The sequence below is a fragment of the Podarcis liolepis genome (assembly GCF_965112155.1).
Source record: "Podarcis liolepis genome assembly, chromosome: 17".
NCBI lineage: Eukaryota > Metazoa > Chordata > Lepidosauria > Squamata > Lacertidae > Podarcis > Podarcis liolepis.
Window position 1 is genome coordinate 28,374,417 of NC_139571.1, and position 22,284 is coordinate 28,396,700.

The window sequence follows — 22,284 nt, forward strand, 5'->3', positions numbered from 1 at the left end:
GGGGGTGCAAAATGGAGAAGAACCACAACCCAGAAGATCCATTTTGGAGCGCCCAATGTCCGCCATATTGCAAAAGTTCTCCTTTTCTCTTCTTGCACACGGGAACAAGAGCAGCGCTTCTCCCATCCCGTCCCCTGGATGACCGAATGAAATCTCCTTGTTCTGATTCGTATTACTGAGAGAAATAGTGGAGCGTATACCGTTTGCGATCTTTTGAAAAGGGACCTTCATATCATCGCCTCACCCCTTTCCTCCTTAGCACAAATGGATGGGTGAATTTCCTCACAGCGAACAAATAAAAATTAGGCCCCAGCATGCTCTTTTTCTTTATTAACTAGTCAAAAAGGCCAACAGGGGGCTTCTGAGCCACCTTGAAGCCTCCCTCACACCAGGCAGGAACGTGTCGTCTTAAATTAAGTGGGATTTGAAAGCAGAAGCCATTTTATTTTTTTGACCGTAAGCTGGGAGCTCATCACTTATCTGTTGCACCTGAGTTCAACCAGGTAAATGTTAGAGCCCGAAGGAAATTTCCCTCAGCAGAGCGATTTTTTCTTCTTCTTCTAGAAGGGGAAGAGGGATTTTGTTTTTTATTATTATTATTATTATTATTATTATTATTATTATTATTATTATTATTATTATTATTATTAAAAAATTCTCAGGAAGCAACCCAAGGTGGAAATGGCCTGGTCAAGACAGCTGGCCAATACTTGCAGACAGAGCCAGATTTACATATTAGCTAAAAAAGCTATAGCTTAGGACTCCACTCTCTTGGGGCCCCCCCAAAAAATTTAAAGGGGGAGGGGAAACTGGATGTACATTTCCAAAATAAAAGATAAAAAAACAAATAAAATAAAACCTACATACAGCAACAGTGTTTTGTGTTGTGTAGGCTCCTATGATGTAAGTAATGGGCCCCGCCTGCTTGTATTAACTGCAATTGCATTGTACAGGTTATAACACTTAATTCCATATTAAAAGAGCTATTTATAATTATTAGTAGTTTGCACCATATATCACCTATTATTATTTCATGTTATAGCAAGTTTCTAGAGACTAGATTATGAGTCTTTGTAAACTGTGTTTCTAAAGGAACTTTTGTTATTGCCAAATGCCAGTGTGCTTGCATTATTAAGTTTGTCCTGAATAAAAAATCATTTTAAGTTAGTGCTTAATAATTATTTCACTATTAATATACTTCTTCTTAATTGTATTTCAGTTCAACAATTACTTTGATTAAATACATACTTTGTTATGTGCAAATGGCTTTAGATACCTATTATTAGGTCCATAAATTGCCATACAGCATATATTCAACACAAAAAAACAGCGACAATTTGCTGTTGGCAAAGGACAGCTGGACATATAAAAGGCCCCATTACCTTCAGTAGTTTAGGACCTCATCAAACCTAAATCCGGCCTTGCCTGCAGAGTGGTGCCAAAATGTTTTCTGAGTAAAAAAAAATTATTCTGTAGTCATATAATGCCAGAGGTTTGGCTTCTCTCTGTGCTCCTCAGCCAGTAGTTGCATTTCACATCATATGGCTTCTCTTAAAGGATCCTGGGAACTATCTGGCGAAGGACGCTGGGATTGTAGATCCATGAGGGGTAAACTACAGTTCCCAGGCCATGATTTTTTTTGGGGGGGGGGGAATCAGAAAAGGTCAAGGAAAACCAGGCTGTTTTCACTTGATTTGGCAATGATCACTATTTAATGTTCCGCACCAACTTGAAAATAATAGAGTATATTCTACTTTATTATATCCTTGTATCTCACCAGTATACTGATATTTCTGTTTTTTGAGAGTTGCATAGGAATCACTAATGTTTTTGCAGAAACAGCCTCCATTAAATGTTTGTGCTCTTTTAAACAAAACAGCCTCACCGGTAACTCTGTCTCTACACGAGCACAGTTGGGAAAGGGGCTGGCTTCCACTGTAGCATTTATTATGATTTTAAAAGTAACCCCTCCAGTTTATTGAAATCCCAAAGCTTGGATCCAACTTACTGTTATAATTGCTATAAGCTTTTCCCACCAAGAACCATCTGATCTGCTAAGGTGGCAGGGTTTAGATCAGAGGTACGGTACATGAGTTTGGTGCATTGCCTTTACAGAAACCATCATGACGGCAGTGGAATTAATTGGTATAACATAGATGTTCTGAAACCTTGAAGTGCCTTTAAAAAACAAAACAACTCTCCGGATTCCATAAATTAAACTTTTGTGTTGTTCCCTGCCTGCTTGTTGCCAGCACACAGAGATTCTCAGCATCGAGTACAATGAATGCAATAAAACAGAGGGTGCAATCAGTAATTAGCCATACATCACACCAGAATAGGCAGCCTCTGAACATACTTGGGAGTTCCTTGGCAAAAGAACGTCATCATGACATTGCCTGCATGGTACAAGGGAAGGAAGCCTCTGGGCATACGTAGAGTGCAAGATAAGTAACTGTACCTGTGATATGACAAGAAACTTGAATGATTTTATATTTTTGCAAGGAGTATGGTGGGTGTTGAAAGGGGGAGGTAGGAAGAAAACTTAATGCACACTAGCCGCAGAGGACACATCCTCTGTGTGTACAGATGTTGTCTGCATAGCATGCAGGTATGACACTTGCAAAGTGATGTCTATACAGTATTTAAAACCCCAAACCACAGCAATTCAGAGGCCTTTGCAGCCTGCGACAGGCCCTGCTCTCAGGGTTTACCGTCATTTCCCTACAACCACAATCTGTGGCCTGTAGAAAGAAGTTAAGGAACATAAATTATACACAAACTTTTTCTTTGATGAATGCTGTTCTTCTTTCCATGGAAAGAGGAAGAAAATGAGGGGAAAGCCAGCACCTAGCACTCCTAACAGGTTTTTTTTTTAATGGATTGCCTAATCTAAGTAAAAGTGTGCAGATTAGTTGCTGTTTTAGAAGTTTTCTTGACTCTTTTGTACTGTATATGACTCTTCCCCTCCCCTCCCCCCCCCGCACCGCCACTCTTTCAGTGCACATTTATGTGTGCAATGGGGATTGTTGCATGGAGCATCATTCTTCCAGTGTATGTTTTCTTGGAGATAAATCTATTGAGTTCAAGAGCACTTATAAATAAATGCATGTTGGTATGCAGTCTTAAGTCTTTCAGGTGATTTAATATCGATTGGATCATATGCATAATTTGTAATTTAGGACAAGCTTCTCAACAGATTTTACTGAGTGAAGATATCAATGCAAGATCTACTTTATCCCTATAAAGACATTGCGACTGATGGGAAAGCAGGATCCTCCCTTTCCTGTGTTCCTGCCCAATTTTGCACATTATATATTATGTTTACATGGGTGCCAGCATGTTCAGAGCCCAGCTCAGGTAGATCCACGCCATTGGTATACTTTGGTTTTGTAGATCACGTGTAACCAATGCAGGCTCTGTGGGTTGGATGCAGATTAAATTGTTTGCACATAGGCTGTAATGCTAAACTCATTTATGTGGACTGGGAGGAAGCCCCATTGCATTTAGTGGGACTTAACTTCTGAGTAAACATGGTTAGGGTTGTGCTGTGAGTTCCCACCAAAACTCTTCACTCTTCACAACTGATTTCATTGCAGGCTCCTATGCAAACATGTGATCATCAAGTGAGATCATGGACTGATTAGGTGGACCAGTTTGATCACAGTTCTGGACCACGTGCACATTGCGAACATCTGCATAAAGCCTTCCTTAGATGTGACAGCATATAGAGGACTTACGCCTGATTTGCTCCCTCGATTTGTATGTTGTCCTAATGCAAGTTAACCAGAACATCCACCGAAGCGTGAATATATGTAAATATTTTATGAGTAATTCATCATGTGCACAAACCAGGCTTAATACATCGAATATAAAAGCAGATTAGTCTTCTGAGGCAACTCTGCAAAAAAAGCTGACTAACCATGCAGAAAAACAAAGCAAGTAGAACAAATATGATCTCAGCAATATGCTTCACGGGTAGCATATATTCGTTCCTCTCATAGGTAGTTTTTGCCTTACACTGTAATTCCTGACAATTATTACTAAATTATGCATAGCCTAATTGGTCCAAATATGAGAGTTCTTTGAAAGAAAGAAAAAAATAGATATAAGTGTGCACTGAGAAATAATTTAAAATATTTTAAAAAATATTTCCTGTTAAACTTTTTCATGTCAAATAGAGATTCTTAATTATTACATCTCTCTTCATCTTTGTCACTTTAGTTGTCACTGTCTTCCCAATTTCCACACAATATGTCGCCTTCACTACTATCTGCTGCAATTAAAAGGCATCACTTTTTGAAGCCACAGATTCAGGAGGTATTTTTTCCCATGCAGTCAAAATCCAGTGGCATAGCAAATCCACTAATGGTTTTTTAATTTTTATGCTCGGTGAGACGTTATTATTTCCTGACAAAAACAAATCAGAGTCCTTCCTTTGGAGAGCTTATTCACAACCGCATCAAGGGCTTGTAGCTGTGATGCCGTTCCACCTGGAACAACTACTAAATCTGATTTTGATTATCCATCTTCTTAACTTTGGGGGGAAGATGCCATCTAAATGCATCTACCACTAGCATTGCCCCCCCCCATTTTTTACAGAAAAGTCGCTATCCACCCTATTTTTGGGCATCCCACAACTGTTCTGGTGGGGAGTGTTTCTTTTGGAAGTATTTTTCCTCTCAGTATAACATATTGCGATGAGTTGGCGGGGGAGTAGGCTGCATGCCTGGGCCCTGCCTAATTCCTGGATCCAGCATGGATTCAGTTCCTGGAACAGGCAGGCTAGCTTCCTGATGAGGTAATGTATGGGCCACTAAGGTAACAAAGGAAGTGGCTCTGTGCCAGATATCAAATGGGTGGGCCCTCCTCCCTCAACTCACTGGTAGGTAGAAAGACAAAGGTAGAGCAGACAGTTGAGTTATGTGAACTAGAAGCTGACATGCTGGAGGCTGGACAGAGCTATGCTTGATTTGTGTTGGGATTCATGGCTGTGACTATGGCAGAAGCAAATCCCTCTTGGGGTATTTATGCTGTGAAGACACCACAGCTTCTCCTGTCCACAGTCTCTCTCATTCCAAAGGAAACACAAACCCTGTGTAACCCCTGGAATATCACACCCCTCGGAGATTGGGGTGGCATGCAACTATTACAGCTAACACTGCTATAACGTGCATTCCCCCCCCCCTCGCCCATTCTTCATGGACAGATTCCACTCCTTTCTTTTTCATGATCATGCTACTTGGCATATCAGAGAACATGGCATTTTGTCAGCATTTCTAATTTGGCTAAGATAATGGTTGCGTTTTCTCCTCAGGCCAAGGACATGCCGTTGGTATTGGACGAACATCTCACTGAAACTGGAAGACAACCACTGAGCAAATGATGTCCCACATTTAAGTAAGAAGCCACTTCTTTGCACAAATATCCCGGCACCAATGCAAATGCTTTGCAGCTGATTGGCATTCCATTTTCTCTTTGTTCTTTTACAATGGAAAGTACACACTCATCAACCTCATAACGTCGACCACATTTAAGCCCTCGAAATGCTTTTTGCATGGAGATGGGATTCTGATTTTTTTTCTTCTTTGATCTCCAATGACGCACATTCTTTTCATCAGCACTATATTTCCTTCCTGTTTCTCTATTGTTTGTCACTTCAGCCTAGTTAATAACTGCCATTTTGAAATTTGTCACGTCTCAGCCCCCAACTAATAGATGTTTTTCCCTGACATGGACACCCATATTTTTACTATCTAAAAACACATGCTACCTCACACGATGAATAACTCACCAGGCAACTAGTGCCACCTGTCAAGAATGATGGGTGATGCTTTTACAAAAACAACCAAAGTACGGTATATCAAAGTTCTGCATGGTTCCTGAGTCCTCATCTTACATTACAGTTTCTCTACCATTACTTTAGGCCACACTTAGGCTTATACAAGCCAGAATTTTGGGGGGGAATGCAGCCTGTACAACAACTTCGGGAGAATAATTTAAAGTATTAAATATATTTTCTTAAGTACATTTCAGCTGTAGATTCGCATGTATGCTTGTGTTTGTGCAAACTGTATGTGTCTTGCTCTGTTTTGTTTTTACTTTTGCACTGGTTTTATTAGTTCCATTTTTAAAATGGACTTTAAAATTGCATTTTGAGTCGCCTTGAGACACGCTATAGCTGTAATGATTACTGTCAAAGTACAACTTGGTTGTGCCAGGTTCAAATCCTTACTCAGCCATGAATTCACTAGGTGACCTTGGGCCAGTTGCCATCTCTTAGCCTATCCCACCTCACAGGGTTGTTGTGGCCTGTTTCCCATGATGGTTGTGAAGGAGAACAATGTACACTGCCCTGAGCTCCTTGGAGAAGGGCAGGATAAAAACGTAATTAAATGCATGCACAAGATGAACAACAGTGGACAACATACCATAGGTTTTATGAGTTCGAAATGAAGGGCTTGCCTTTTTTTTCTCTTCTCATAATAAGGTTACCAGATTTTTTTCAGTGAATCCGGGGACACTTTTCAACTTCCTACTAAATAGATGGATTTTGTCAGGGAACTGATTTGTAAACCTGGGGACTGTCCCTGGGAAACGGGGACGTCTGGTAACCTTATCTCATAAACCAACTGAAACGAACATACAAGTCACTGGAAGGCAGCTCATACAGTCAAGAATCGTCACTTGTAGTGTGAAAGCTTTCAGAACCTCAGGTATTAAATTATTACGATCATGAAGCTTTCCCTAGTATAATGCTTTGAGTATTAAGTGCATTTCTGGGGAGTCTTCAATCTTGTAGATGCAGTATGCCTTATTCCTTGTAATATAACAGCTTTGATTACTTCCAGAAAGCTGCAGTTACCTATAATTTGAAGAGGGAAAAGAGTTTACTATGGATAACTACTATAGCTTTTCTGTTTCCGATGGCATTGACCTAGTAGGGGACAGATAACAGCTGTCTTGGGGTAGAACTAATATATTCTGGGATAAAAGCTGCAAAAAACTATGCTATGTTCATAGTCTTTTCTTGAGCAGATTAGACTACTCACAAATCAGCAACTCTGGATTAGTCTCTTGAATTGTTTTTAAAAAACCCCAAACAGCAGCAGCACACCTTTGGGTGCAATTTTCATGATTGCGTGTGCCAAATTTCTGTAGATTTTATCTCCCTGTCTGCAGTTCTGTTAGCTGAACTGTCAAGTTTACTTTTTATGCTCAAGAGATGAAAAGTGGTTTGAACTTCAGTGCTGAGGGTTGCAATCATGAAAATGGATGTTCAAAAGCATATTGTACATTATTGCCTCTTGTAGGGCTGCACCCCTTTAAGTCCAGAATGTTTCTTTTTCACAAACTCAAATGCCCGGTGTCTAGATATGTGGTGTCATCTTAGTTGTGTTTTGTCCTGTAGAGCTTTAAAAGTCTAAGCAGCCCCCCCCCCATTCACAAGACTGCCCATCCCCCCCATCATAACATTTGCTTGACTGTAATTGAATTTAATTAGTACAGTCCACTTTTAATTTCTTTACAGCGAAGCCCGCTGGCTCACTCCAGATATGGTGGGTGTGGGGTGAAATGAGAAACACAAGACTCACAGCTGTTTTTGTCAGAATTATTTAATGTCAATGAAATGGTTTAGAATAGAAGATACCTTGTTTTGTGACAAAATAGAACTTGGTGCGTTACTATCCTGACCTTTGCCTCATTACTTTGCGGAGAAATAGTGCCAACCATTCTCTTTTCCACAATGATATTGAATTATTCCCAATTAACAGTGTGAAGGACTAGCAAAGTCCGGTGTCTTCCAAAATGGCTTCCTACGCCAAACCCATTGGCTGCTTTTCAGTACTATCTTGCTTTGTAGCAGAAATCACAATTCCAGATTTCCATTTTTAGGTTCTTCTGTGCAGTAAACAAAGGGCTGAAACTGCCGAAACTACCTGAAAGGTCGGACGTCGGTGATTTGATCTTTTTGTCTCTTTAAACTTGCATAAAAAGCAGTCAATGGGAACTCTAATCTAGATTGGGGCTATTGTTTGGGGGAGGAGAGTTAATTCTCTCCTCAGCTGCTGTTTGTCCTGTTAAAGCAAAGTTCTGTTCAGACACCAGGGAAGTAATGCAGATACCGAAACACAGGTGTAAAGTATTCCTAGCAAACTACCTTCTCAAAATGTCTCCTAATACTGTAGTGTTCAAGGGCAGTTCTACACTAGAATCATAGAATCATAGAGTTGGAAGAGACCACAAGGGCCATCGAGTCCAACCCCCTGCCAAGAATTCTATGTTAAGTTTTAGACAGATCTAGGTTAAGTTTTTGTGATAACTAGGTTTCAGTGTAGTGTGCATCAAATATGACCTACACATATAAACTTTTATTAACACCACTATACACTATAAGCAAACTTTTTTTTAATCTCTCGTGCTTACAGCGATAAATAAACATGCAAATGTTATTAGCGTTTCAGGGTTAGAATGCTTTTTGCTTTGTTCGTATCAATTGCTGTATAATGCTAAATTTCTAGAATGCTGCCCAGGCTTCAGTGAGCTTGCTAATCCCTCTTTTTCATTAAATCAGTATTAGCAGAGACAATGGCGTGTCCTATCGTCTTCCCTTTTCCACATTGCAGTAAGATATTTTATGTAGATACATGAATTCCAATGAGCTTTGTCCTCTTTGTATTAATAAAAAAAAGACCTACTGCTCTGACACATTCTTTGGTCTGGCTGAAGTCTCCTGATATGATCACTTATCACTTGGGCAGCATCTTGATGTCTGGAAATTGATTTTCCAGATCTGCATAAGCTTTTACTGCTGTTTCCTCGTTGCTGCTGTTAGTGAAGTGGTAGTCATACCTATGGAAGTGTAGGGCAGGGGTCGGCAAGGTTTACCTCACATGGGCCAGTTCACTCTAGCGGAGATCCCTCCACGGGCCAGATCTCGTGCGTGCATGTGATTTCCAGAGTCTGCGCAGATGCGATTTCTGGCACCGCGGAAGCAAGTCCCCACACTGCGCTGTGCCGGTTTAGCACAGCACACGGGGACTTGCGGAGTAGCTTGGTAGCTCGGTTCGGGGGCGGCTCGGGGGCAGGTTAAATGACCCCGTGGGCTGCTTGTGGCTCGTGGACCTTAGGTTGCCGACCCCTGGTGTAGGGCAACAAACTGGGGAATGACAGAGCAGGAGGGAATCCCTACAGACATAGGAGATCTCAAGCATGCTGGAAAATTCTGGGTTGTTATTTTTAAACTGTGCTCCCCTAAACCAGCAGGGCACACAGGCAACTACCGGTAATGTCCACTGCTCTCATGCTATCTGCAGATGATGGCAGGGGAAGCAAACAGCTTGTGGCAATTAAGATGGTTGCTATTTTCAGGTGGGATTCAATCACATGCTGGCAAATTCAGGTTGCGCAATTAAGGTTGGTTTGGCCCTCTCGTGCCACAAAACTTCCCCCTCCTCCCCAAAACATACCCACACACATTTTGTGTAAGGAAAGTGACAGGAAAATCCACTGGCAAGTGTGGGGGTAATAATTGCTTTGACATAATGTCATCTTACCTCCCTAACAACAAATGAGAATGAATGCTCCTTCAGTGACAAATAATCTCTCTGCCATCCTGTCAGGATGTCTGGTTCCCTAAAGGTTGTCTGGTTCCCTAAAACAAAATTCAGAAACCTCAGAAGATGTGATTTTCTTGAAAATTATTTATTAAAGAAGTGTACTAAGAGTAGGGGCGTAGTGGGGGAGTGTCAGAGGGGCCCCCAGCCCTGGGCGTGGACTTTTGAGGGGGCACAAAGCTGGCACCCCCAGACAGGTGTAATGGGGAACCAAGGCTCATAGAGAGGAGCATCTGGCTAGGCTGCACTGGGGACGCTGTTGTGGGAGCACCTGGTTCACACCTGCTGTGCCAGCTGGCCGAGTTCTCCCTGTATGGGCAGGCAGAAGGTGCAGTGGAGCCCTGCTTTGCTCCGGTGCGGGGCGGTGTCACTCCATCAATGTCAGCGGCGGGAGCTGAGGTGCTGCAATGGGCTCCTTCACCCTGTGCACACACACCCCGGTATGTGCCTCCCCCCCCCCAAAGTGCCCTGGGCACCATGAGCTTACTCAGTGTTGCTGACTAAGAGGACCTTTAAAGAAAAAAATAATTGGGATAAATAGTATTTCTAAAGTGCGGTAGAATAATGGGAAGAAGAATGGAAGCCCATAAGCATTATTATGTCAGTTTAACAGCTTGGAAGCCTTTATAGGTAGATATAGCATCTGCTTTATACAGTATGTAGGAACAAGCTTTAGGTTGTTTTCAGAAGTGATGCAGAAATAGATTGTTTTATTGATGTTTGTTTCTTTTAAACAAATCATTCTTATCATTTATCATGAAGAAAAGGAGCCAGTGTCAGCCTTGGCTCACACAGCAGTGCAGTTGAGAGAAGCAGTTTGGAAGCTTTCACTTTCATTTTCAATTCGCTGCAGCTTGCATTTCGTCTCAACCTGACAAATTGTGATTAAGCTTAACCATGCATTGTTTGAAACAATATGCTTTCAGTTGGAGGACTATGAACTAAACACTCACCACTTCCCCGGTGGGCACTGGCTGCAGACCCTTGCTCTCCGCCTCCTTCCCGGTCAGCCAGACCCACGTGGTTGGCGGCCAATGGGGAATTCCACTCAACCATCACAACCATAGGGGCATTACCTCCCGGCCCATAAGCTGGGTTCAAATGGGCCAATTAGGGCCCAAGTCTTGGGAAATTACTTTGCTTTCCGCCTGGGCGTTGGTCACAGCCGTGACATTCCTTGCTGGCTACAGCCGGGCAGGGCAGAGGAACCCCTCCAGACCCCATCCAAATTTCCCTTCACAGTGGACCAGGCATTTGGCTTGCTCTGTAAAATAACCAAAGGGAGCAAACATATCCCAACCTCCATAAAAGCAGAGACCAAAATATCAAGCTACGGTAAATATTTAGAAGATATTAAAGATGTCAAAAATATTAAAGTGACGTTAAAGGCCTGGGAGAACAAAACAGTCTGTCCAGCGCTGAAAAGCCATCAATGCTCTTTTGCCTGTCTACATGTCCTCCACTCGAGGCTCAAAAGTGCTCCGTATCAGCTCAAACATATTTAGGAATAATTACGATAAGATTTGATCAAGCTGCAGTAACATAGGGAGGTTGTTGTTGTTTTTACCATTCACAGGTCCACTGTGCAAGGACAAAACCTAGTATTTAACAGCACTCAATACCTTATGAAACATTTTAAGGGACGACACTTTTCAGGCCCTTTTAAGGTGGTATGGGCAATGCCTGGTGAAATCTTGAAATGCAGAATGCACTGAGCAGTTTCCAATAGATGTTTTGATTGCAGAACTTTAGTGGCCTGCAGAGGGCAGAGCCTCAGTGCACAATGAACTGCTGCTGCAGTACGTCATGACTAGTAGTCATTAGTATCCTCTATGAATTTGTCTAATCCTCTTTTAAATCCACCCAAGTTGGTAGTGAATTTCAGCCGTACCTCACAGATTTCTGCTTCTTGGCACCAGCATTTGATATTACTTTGAGATTTATATATTTTAGAGCAATATATGCAACCTCCGGAACTGTTCTCGTCATCTGTATTACATTTGTTTGACTGAGGTGCCTAATCCATGTACCTGCTTTGCTGTGAAGTGGGTTTGGCTGATAGAGAGAGAGAGTTCTCACTTGAGGCAACGAAAGTAAATTTCATGGCTGCACAAGAAATCTGAATCCAGGTATAGGCAGCTTCTCTCGCAGTTTGGAAGCAAAAATGCTCAAGCACCATGCATTCCAATGCCAGACATCCCTGACTCTTATGCATTCTTCCAGCATGAGTCATCCTTCAGTCTTAGGCATTTCTTCTTTCAGTATTCTGTTGCTTCATGTACCTTTAGAAAAAAACATACATCCCCCGCCAAAAAATCCTAGGTGTGCTATGATCTTCTACCAACATGTTTAGATTTACAAATCAAGACTGCACACTTGGGATTTCATAATAGGCAAAGCATCATGAATATGAGCTGAAGGATCCTGCAAAGGCACTCTTGCATTAAAAGAGAAGTAGTATGTTGCTGGATCAGAGCAAGGTAGACCAGAGCTGGACCAGCTGATTTGACATAGATTGTCCATTTCTCCATCACAGCCCACCTCTTTTCTGTTCTACTGAGGTGAAAAATAGGGACAGCTGCTGCACTGCAGTGGTATCTGAAGCTCAATTGCAGGTGGCTGTACAAGAGAACAGCTCACCATAGCTTCTTAGAAACCTCATGATTTTCACTGTCAGGCGGAAGAGGAACCAACCCCCACAACAGGAACCAACCCCCACAACAGGAACGGATAAGACAAGGAAAAGTCCTTACCATCTGCTTTTTATTCAATATTCACAGAGAGAGGCTTGGGAATGCAGCCTCTTGGAATAATGGTGTTGCCCTGAGTGACTCTCCACCCCCTTTTCTCTCACTTCTCCCCTGTGGGTGGCACTGAGGGCCCTTTGCTTCTGAGCTCTTTGCTCTACTACTTTCAAGGCTCGCTGGGAGAGGGGAGGGTCTGGAATGCTTTCTAAAGTCACTGTGTCCATCAGCTGTTGTCCTCCTGGTTCTTCCTCTTCCTCCTCTCCTATTATTTCCCAGCTTTCCCCCTCATCTGCCTCTGAGCTGTGACCTCTCTCAAACCCCTGTTGTAATTCTGAACTGTCTTCTTCTTCTCTAGAAGCGTCAGGCTGGGGGGGGAGGCGGTCTCCACCATTCCTCTTCTGCCCAGTCCCTGACAGCCATCCTGGATGTCTATCATTTCTGTTCTGTTCTTTTAGACACATTTTTGAAGGTGTGCAGAGGCATCCATGGCTGGTCCTAAAGCCAATGGAATGATACCCAAGGCATGGAGCAGCCTTAGAACTATGCAAGAGGAATTCACAGCCCATTCTTGTTCTACAGCTGATTCCGGCTCTACCAAGAATTGGGCAGGAGGGGGAGAAAACAGTAAATAATAGGGTGGAACCATGCAACTTTCCCCTCTTGAAGAAAAGGCAATAGAAAAGTATAGATAGCTGATTTATGACATTTCTACGTATTTAAAACAATGTTTTGAAGCCAAAACTGGGAAAGGTGTCGTTTTTTCCGTCAGGCTCAGGTGATAACACAAACATATTCCAACAACACTGATTAAGTATAAAAATGGGAACATGTGTCTTGCGTTCTGAGAGACTGAATGTGTGTCATAGTTACTGCATCAAGTTAGTACTAATATGTGGTATATACATAATGAAGAGAAAATGCCAACACATTCCATCTGGCAGACTAGCAAGGTGGAGATAGTCTTTAATTAAATGACTATCTGAATTACTAATCCCATTAATTAGTGTGCCATGGCCTGAGTAGTTAGAAATAACGAGGGTGTATTTGTGTGTGTTAGTGTTAATGTGTTAAAGTTCACACAATATTAACGGTGGTTCCAGATTGACTGTCACTTGGCCATTTGACTGGCTGACATGCATGCCACTTTGGAAGCCATCTTTCTGTTGTAGATTGTATCTTTATCTTGTTTAACAAATTTTATATACTGCTTGATTGTAATAATACATCTAAGCAGTTAAAATGTGCAACGTCACACATTTTGCCATCTTTTTGTAAAGTACAAGGTTGCATTTTCCCAGGTCTGGTTGTATCCTAACTTAGAATACATTCCTCTGTCTAGTGCTTCGTCGGCATACTTCCATTGTATATGCTCTCAGCATGGGAATTCTTCCTGACTCTGGAAGTTCCATTCAAACTTACTTTTAATGATATCACACCACTGCAGCATGGTTCGTTCTCCTACTGCTCACCAACATGGAAAACCCAAGGAGGACCATGCAAGAAGTCCAACATTGCAATTTCTTCCCATGGCAGCATCTCCTCTCCCAGGGGTTAGAGTGACACTTACTCAGAGGTAAGTAACACCTTGATGCAGACTCCTCTTGTGTGACCCCAGAAAGCCCCAAACTGCTGAAGGTAATATTAGAAGGAGTCTAATAACCTCGCTTCCAGAACACCTTATGCCAGGGAGCTGGCAAGGAGAAAAGGTCGCTCGCAGATCAGAGAAAGAAAGTGAAACACTTGGCTAACTTACAGTTAGTTTCTTTATTAAGCAAAGCAGAACAAGAACACAATGAGACTTCTAAAGGTTGCTTCTGTCTTAATGAAGCAGTTGTCTGGACTGGCTTGTAGCTCCCCCTTCACTCCTTAGCCCTCTGTGTCAGGCCCCTCCCTCTGTCTACGGTGAGCTCCAGGGGACCCTCTCTGTGTCTGCCTGGCTCTCTGCTCAGCATCATGCAATAAACGCCTCGTTCTAGGAGTGGGGGGGGGGGGGGCTTGCAAGCTGTCAGCAGAGAAGCTATGAGAGTGGCTCTGTGGTAGAACTGCCTAGTCTAATTCCTGTCCCTGCTCTGTGTTAGGGCACCTGCCTGTTTCTGCCTCTTCACTATCTCTCAAGCTCCCTGCCTCCAGCACTTCCCATCTCTTCCCCTCCTCTGGGGTGTGGCCGGTTTTCCACCACCAGGAGCCAGGATCCAATTCCTCTCCCTCTGTGCTTGCCCTCAGGGGATCTTGGTCAGGCGGCTTCTACCACTCCTCCTCAGGATTTTGCCCTAGCCATGCCCCTTCTCCCAGGCTACCCCTTTACTGGCTCTGCTTGGTGCTCTCTTGCTTTTGTCTGCTTATCAACTGTGATAATGTTTGCTTGGGTGGAGGTATGCATGTATCAGCCTCTGATCTCCCCCCCCCCAATGGCTGGAATACAGCCTCCTGTAAAAAGGTAAGAATCACATGCATGACCTGTTCATTTTTTCCCTTTGGCTCCAGCCATGTTGCCTCTTGACAGTTATCTCCAAGGAAATTTAGCCCTTGAATGGAAAAGGGCTCCCAACCTTTGCTGTGCAAACTGTGCTCTGATGAGCATTGTCTGCTTCAAATGCTATTTATGAGAAAGGTTTTTTTAAGCCCGTCTTTTTACCTAAACACAGAAAGCACTGAGTTTTCCACACAGAAAACCTTTCCGGACACATTACTGCCTACTTCAGGCGTTGATTAAGGTAGAAACATGTGGAACCTGAGCTCAGGATCAAGCCCATTGATCCCACCTATCTCACTTCCCGTGCCTGCAAAGGCTGTTTTTGCACAGAGTCGACACATGTACACCATTGCCCCATTCCTGTCAAAACATAAGGTAGTAGGCCTGAAGTCATGGGCTTATAAGTGACATAAAGGAGCTGTCCAACTAGGAGAGAAGGCTAGCTTTGAGGCCAGGGTCCCCAACACCATTGCTGAAACGTCAGTAGTGCCCACAAAGCACAGACCAAGAACTGGATAGATTGGGTGCTGCACCAGCCAGGCAGCAACTGTGGGTTGCTGTATTAAACTTTGCAGCCATACCCTTTCTAATAAATTATTAGAGGCTCTGATCCCAGAGGTACATAAATCAGGTCTCATCCTTGGGACCAAAGGTAGTGAAATGTGTCATACAAACACTGTACTTTCTATGGTGGCTTCTATCCAAGTGTTTCATCATATTTGTTCTTGGGATCCAGAAGATGATAACTGGTGGTGGTGGGGTGTCCTGGTGCACAGAGGAAGCCTGTGGCAAGATATATATCATGGAGGTCCAGTGGTTGAGTGTCCTAAGTAGCAGCTGCCTTGAATAGAGGCAACTCCTTCCAGTTCCCTTACCTCTTCCAAGAAAGTCCCATCTCTCAGGCTTTGGAAGCTGGCAGGTGCTGAGTAATAAGCTCCCATGGACACATTTTTTTGGGTTAGGATATGGACTATATGTGTATGAACCCATACATATCCAGGGTAGTATGATCACAGGTTCTGTGCAAATGGCTCACTGAAAGTGTAAAGGTCAGGGGGACAGTCTGTAAGCACAATCCCAATTCCTGCCTTTGTTTCTTAATTTGGAATGTCAGAAAATCACAGAGTTTTAGGAAAAAATGTTGATACTGTTCTTTGTACACAACTAAATTCTACTGAGAGTGCAACCAGTTTGAAGTGGTTTACAAAACATAAAAACTGATTGTACAACCCTGTTAAAATACAAAATAATTAAAAATACCCCACAGTGAAAATACACAATAAAACAATCACATTAAAGCTTTAGCACATAAATGACTATGTTTAAAATAGGCAATAAAACAATCCCATTAAAACAACACAGCAATTAAAACAGCAGTTAAATGGACCTAAGTCAGACATGTTGATTTTTAATGCATCTACTTTGAGTAGGACTGACACTAGGTACAGCCTCTGTCTGGATCTCATATACAGTTATTAGACTCATGTCTATCCATTCTTTTGCATATCCACAAACTGACACTCGGGGGTTCTTAGTGCGTGTATATGCAGGAAAACAGATGTCTGTGCTTGCTGTCCTTGAGTATATTTACACAGGTGTGCAGAAAGTGCACATGGGACACCCGAGACAGCTTCTTTTGAACCAGACGAAGCCCCCTACACACACACACACTTTTGCCAAATGTATCACATTTTTTCATTGTCAAATATACTACTTGTGCTTTTTTGGGGGGTGGAAGGGAGTGGGCATGCCAACAGAAGCTCACAAAATCTTGTCAAAATAACTAGCCCTTTTAGTGCTTGCCATATCTTTTTGTAGGCAGCAAACCATTGGTTTTCGCAATGAGCAAAAAGTAAAATCTCTGTAATATAATTATGGTATACGTTAGGGTTATAGGTGCCGTATGCCCCCAGAGAATCCTGTGTCTCCTCCGTTTCTCTTCCCTGTCACATCTAGTAAGGCCAAAGTCAGTGGTGTGGTGTTACCATCTTTTGAATTTCCTGACTCCATTTGTTTGGCAGTCATTTGCAGGGAAGGGGGTGGAAACTATCTATTTTTCTTTCTATTTTGCCAAGGGAGTAGCATAATTCCCCTCCAGTGACATGTAAAAATGCCTGCATACAAGCTTCAGGTAGTGCTATGCTTCTTGGCAGACTAGCTATGGTTTTGTGTTGGGTGAACACTCTCCATTGCAAACAGTGTGTGATGTGTAGGTTGCCTAGTCCAAAGACAAATGTTTCTTTCTTCACATAGTTCTCACGCCCTACAAGAATGTGACTTTCCTGACAATCCAAGAGGAGATGCAAATGGGACCTCACCCATGGGAATGTAAATGTAAACTGTAAACAAGTGGCAAGTCCCTGGTGAGTCAATATTTAAGGGATGTCAACCTGAGCCAGGTTTAGCGAAGGGGCAGAGTTCCGTTGACTTTAGCTACTTCCCATTGTCCTTTAACCCAAGTGAAGCGAAGCAGTGCTACATGGCAACAGTGTTCAGTGAACTTTACCCATTGTAAAGTCCATTGGAATTTCCCAGTATGCCCCGAATGATACTAAGTCGGGCATTATAGGAAATCAAGAGTGGCTAGATGCATCAGTCTATTGCTGTTTGGAACACCAGACAAGATAGAGAGAAGTAACAGGTCACTGGGACCCTGGTAGGCACCCAGAGTTGCCATGTGCTAATTTTGATGATCTCCACACTGGGGGTCCTTGAAGCCAGATTTCTGAATTTGGCATTTGTTTTCATTTTGTTGATGTCGGGGATTGCTTGCTGAGATGTCTTAGGCGGTAGAGAGCTATATTCTGCTATCTCTAAGTGGCGGTATGTTACCCAGTTCTTTTTATCTTAAAATGTTTTCCTGACGTCTATTTTGGACTCCACTGGACATAGAAAACAGGCAGGAACTTTTGCCGCTTCCAGGAAAGCACTCAGCCCTCTTAAACATGCTGAAAAGTGTTTCTCATTGTGGTCATTAACGGGCAGTCAGGCTGCAGCCAGCATGCTTCCAAGATAGCAGCCAGCAACACTGAAGGATGGCAAGCCACATCTGTTGATTCCCAGCTCCTTAGAGTGCTTCTTTATTCCAGCCACCATCTCCCTGAATCTTGCTGGAGCAGAGTTGAAGCCAACTGGTTTGCATCCAGGTTTCTATTTCTGCCAGACAGCAGAAATAATGAGAGAGAGCTTTATCTAGGACCAATGGGAAGTAAGGCTGATTGTTGTCATCAGCATACTGATGATGACATAGCTCGTAAGGGCCACAGGAAGTTGAATGAGGGGCTGAATGAATCCTAAACTAAAACAGTGGTGGTGATGACAATAACAATGCAAAGTCTGTCTCCCACTAGCTGTGCTGTAGTCAGTTCCAGCAGAGTCAGAAAAGAAATATTGTGGTGCTTCAAGGCAGGTATGAGGAACCCCATGCTCACAGACCAGATGTGACCCTCCACTGACTATCCACGCCTCTCTTTGTGGCCTTTGTGACTTTCACACCCTTTCCCAGCCCTGCTTCATACATTCAGCTGGGTGCTTTTGCCTGCCTGAAAAGCACCCTTGGACTCTGATAGTTTTATCTTGCTTTCTGGATGGAGCATGCATGAAATTAGCCTACCATATAAAGATAAAATTTGTATCTGCTGCTCCCCCCACATTTGCCTGTGGCCTTGCCCACCCCTGGCATATGCTGCTCCCCTCAGAAAGTAATGCACCCGTCTTCCTAAAAAACTATCAGGGTGCTGTCAGTGGCCCAGGAAAGAATAAGACAAGGAAAAGTTTATTACAGACCTTTTTATCCCAAACTTTACAGAGAGGCTATAGAACCCAGCTTCTTGGATAATGCCGTTGTCCCACGTTAATCTCCACCCCCGTCTCTCCCACTTCCTCATTCGTCACTTCTACGGGTGCTGCTACATGCCCTCTGTCTTTGAGCTCTTTGCTCTCCTACTTTTAAGGCTCACCGGGTTCTAGGAGGTGGAGGGTCGGGAATGCTTTCAAGTGACAACGTGTCAGCCAGGTGTTGCTCTGGCTCTCCCATGATTTCCCAATTTTCCCTCTCATTTGCCTCTGAGCTGTGACTGCCCTCAAACCCCTGTTGTAAATCTATACTGTCTTCCTCTTCCTCCTCCCTGGTAGGGTCAGGATGGGGAGGTGGTCTCCACCATTCCTCCTCTGCCCACCATTCCTCCTCTGCCCAGTCCCTGACCAAGATATTTCCTTATAGGCATAATAGGGACAGAGGTTCCAAAGAAGATGGCCAACCTATGGATGTATGTGACAACAGCAGCTAGAACATTATATGCACAGAAATAGAAAGAAGAGCAAGTTCCAACAAAGGAAGTGTGGCTTTTGAAAGCAATGAGCTATGCAGAAATGGCAAAGCTGACAGCGAAATTAAGAGATCAAAACGATGAACTTTTTATAGAAGAATGGAGGCCTTTTATGGACTATTAAAAGAAAAATACTATAGTCAAATGAAATTGTGGGCAGGATTTGAGATAAAAGCAGTGGAAGAAAAATTGTAATAGGGAGACGTTGTAATAGAGAATTTCCCACAATTCTCTCCATCTAGAAGGAGAGAACATTTTTACCAATCTCAGTTGGTTTATAGTTAATTCCTCCATTTTGTAAGATGCTAAGCAAAACATAAAAATTTCCTTCTTTTCTTGCCCAGGACTCCAGCTCTCTGCCCATATTTGAACTGCCATTCCATTAATAACACCAACATTCCCCTTCCTAGCTCCACTCAAAATGAAAGAATGTTCAAAAAGATAGTTTGGCAGCAACTTGGGGCAAAAAATTCAACCTGCACTAAGTTTGGTATGTCATCAGCATTAATGTGTGTCAATTGGAGCTGGAATTCAGTGCAGATGACTGAGAAAGGAGCTGCCGTCGTGTGATACCTACTTTTTCTATGGTGCAATCCTGTACAATTGAGTGCTGCCTTTGCCCAAGGCAGATAATATAGTTGCCCCACCACCACACACAGAGATGCATGATCAGCACCTTTCTGGGAAGCAATAGTGAGGCAATAGAGAAAAACCTGTGGGAGGAGCCCTACCCATGTGGTTGCGTCATCTTCATGCATTCCCTGTGGGATTGCAGCAGGGTAGAAAGCACCTGAAATGTTCAACGGCTGTGTGTGAGGTTACTGTAGGAGCTAATCCAGAAGTGTAAATCATGTTTAGCCAAGTCTTAAGCCATTATCTGAGACAGATAATGTAGCAGGAAGCACCATAAAGATCTAAGTGCAACCATCTGGCCCTGTTGATATCTGGCTATAAATCCATTTTCGTTTTCATGAGCCTGATTATGTGCAGAGTTCCATCCAAAATGACAATATCTTGGCAGTCTGCCCCCATGGACTTTGTGACGGAAAACTGTAGCAGCTTATGTAATGCTTATTTCATGATGTGTTTAGCGATAGTGCTGCAAAATCTGGGGTCGTTTGGCCCAAGCTTGGTCATTCTAGCTTTTCTGAAATAAGAAGAACTGCCTTGGCAAGAAGTTCCAGGCCTTAATTCAGCCAATAGGTTCTGGAGCTGTTGAGTTATCTGGACCAGATTTGGGTCACTAATTTATGCCAGTGCAAAGACTTCCTCCAACTCAGTGGTGCTTTCGCCCCACTCCTCTCCCTGTATGTCCTCCAGATCTGCTTTGGAGAGTCAAGAGAACCCCCAAAACAGCACGTGGGGGGAGGAAATGCTTGCACTGATGGAATAAGTGTCATAGCAAGAAACTGAATTCCATCCATTGTCCCAAATTAAAGCTTGCTCAGTTCTTCAGGTCTTAGGACTTATTTGCCAAGTTTTCTGGTGTGAAGTTTTACAGTTGCTTTTGTGCTTTTTACTGCATTGTTACATAAGCAAATGTCTTCAATTCTGTGTTTCATCACTATAAATCTTTGGCCAGTGCCATGAGCTCTGTAATAAAAGCAGGATTCAAAAGTTCCACAAAAGATGGACAATAACAAGGCAAAACATTTTTCTGCCCTTAACCATTAACAGGAATTAACTTAGGGCTTACTTACTCCACACTCAAACCCATTTTTTTGGGGGGGGGGGTTTGCAGATATTTGTTTCATCCCTTCAGTTCCTTCCCGCACAAAAATAGAAAACAGGTCAAGTATTGGCTGTTGTTGGAAGATGTGGAGTAATTATTTAGATTTATAGTTTTCCAGCTTTGCAAGACTGAAGGTAATGTTATCTCCAAAATTGACTCAGTAATTTACCTCACAACAATCATATGAAGCACGCCACTAAAGCCTTGAGGCAACATCACAACACTAGTCTTGCTTGCAGGTAACATTGAGAAATACCATGGTTAGGTGTGAGTGGACAAGTGGACAGAGAGCCAGAATCACAGCTGTTTTGCTCCTCCCCCGTTCCTGCTGCCACTGCACTACCCATAGCTAAACAATGGTTTGATTTATCATTACATGCAAACTTGGGCTCTTGGTTTGTCTCCTCCAAGAAAACTACAAAATGTAAACCATGAACAAATGTTTTGCTACAGCTCATGGGTTGCTTGGAGCACAACAAACCATGGACTTGGAGTTGTATACAGGTTTAGCCCTGGGTACAATGTCAGCAACAGGTTGGAGGACAAGTGAAGCAGGCACAATTTTTACACCATGCGCCCAAATGTTTGCTCATTTGGTTTAGTACTATGTGCAAACCATGGGATTAGAAGAAAACTGTAGTCCAAAAATCTAGATGTACAACTACAGCGGAATATTCTTTGTTTCAACATTTGCATCAAATTTCTAGACAACGTAATTCAAGTCTTCCAGTGTTGAAAACCCCTTACTGGCCTGGTTCATTGGTGGTTTGGCTACCAGCTAAGCCCTGTGGCTAGCTCCCACATCACAATATGAAAATGGCCCCTTATGTGGATGAACAAGATCAGGTATGTGCTTCTGTGAGCATCAGTGGACTTGATCAAGAGGTGGAATTGTTTTGGGAAGAATGCACATGATCCGTACATGTTAGAGGGAGGTTTTCAACCATAGGGGGGCATTTTACAGTGATAAGAATACCACCACCGTGTCACACACACACACACAGAAAATGTGATTAAGAACTTTATGTAAATCAATCATTTATATTATAAAGTATTCTACCGCATGTTACTTTTTCTGTTGAGTGTTTTTTTCCAATCCTCTTTATCCTTCCCAATACTCTGTGCAAGAGGCTGACACATTTGCTTTAAAAAGCTCATCAGGAAAGAAAATTGAAATCAGGTTAGCATGGAAACCGCATTTACTATAATGTGAGTTAAATATAGATGCATGGCTTTTGCTTCGCTTTTGAAAGACTGCGCAAGCAACAGAAACTATATGCATTTCAGAGTTGTGACAGTGACAACTATGGCTCTATGTATAATGCAAAACTGTGGTTTGGCAATTTGGAGTGTCGCTATGGCAGAGGTGGTTAAACCCAAGGCATTGGAG

General features: G+C 42.8%; 1 protein-coding gene and 1 long non-coding RNA gene across 10 annotated transcripts in view; one reads left to right on the forward strand and one right to left on the reverse strand.

Annotated features, from left to right (window-relative positions):
- SHOC1 (shortage in chiasmata 1) overlaps positions 1-1,636 on the reverse strand; it is a 36,027-nt gene extending 34,391 nt beyond the window's left edge. For 4 of the 6 annotated variants that reach the window (XM_083481361.1, XM_083481358.1, XM_083481360.1 and 1 more), the window contains exon 1: positions 201-336. The gene's annotated coding sequence lies outside the window, so the exon portion shown is untranslated. Of the gene's footprint in view, positions 1-200; positions 337-1,382 lie in introns of those variants that run through there. The other 2 variants (XM_083481357.1, XM_083481359.1) reach the window with 2 other exon arrangements.
- LOC310696282 lies at positions 101-21,963 on the forward strand. Of its 4 annotated transcripts, XR_014520516.1 has the most exons (6): positions 364-503; positions 2,253-3,812; positions 5,315-5,397; positions 13,701-13,934; positions 17,088-17,197; positions 19,057-21,963. It is a non-coding gene; the product is annotated as an uncharacterized lncRNA (long non-coding RNA). The 4 variants fall into 4 exon arrangements; XR_014520517.1 differs by lacking the exon at positions 364-503 and having other exon boundaries at positions 2,781-3,812; positions 13,806-13,934; XR_014520515.1 differs by lacking the exons at positions 13,701-13,934; positions 17,088-17,197; positions 19,057-21,963 and having other exon boundaries at positions 101-503; positions 5,315-7,084.
- Positions 21,964-22,284: the final 321 nt, after the last annotated feature.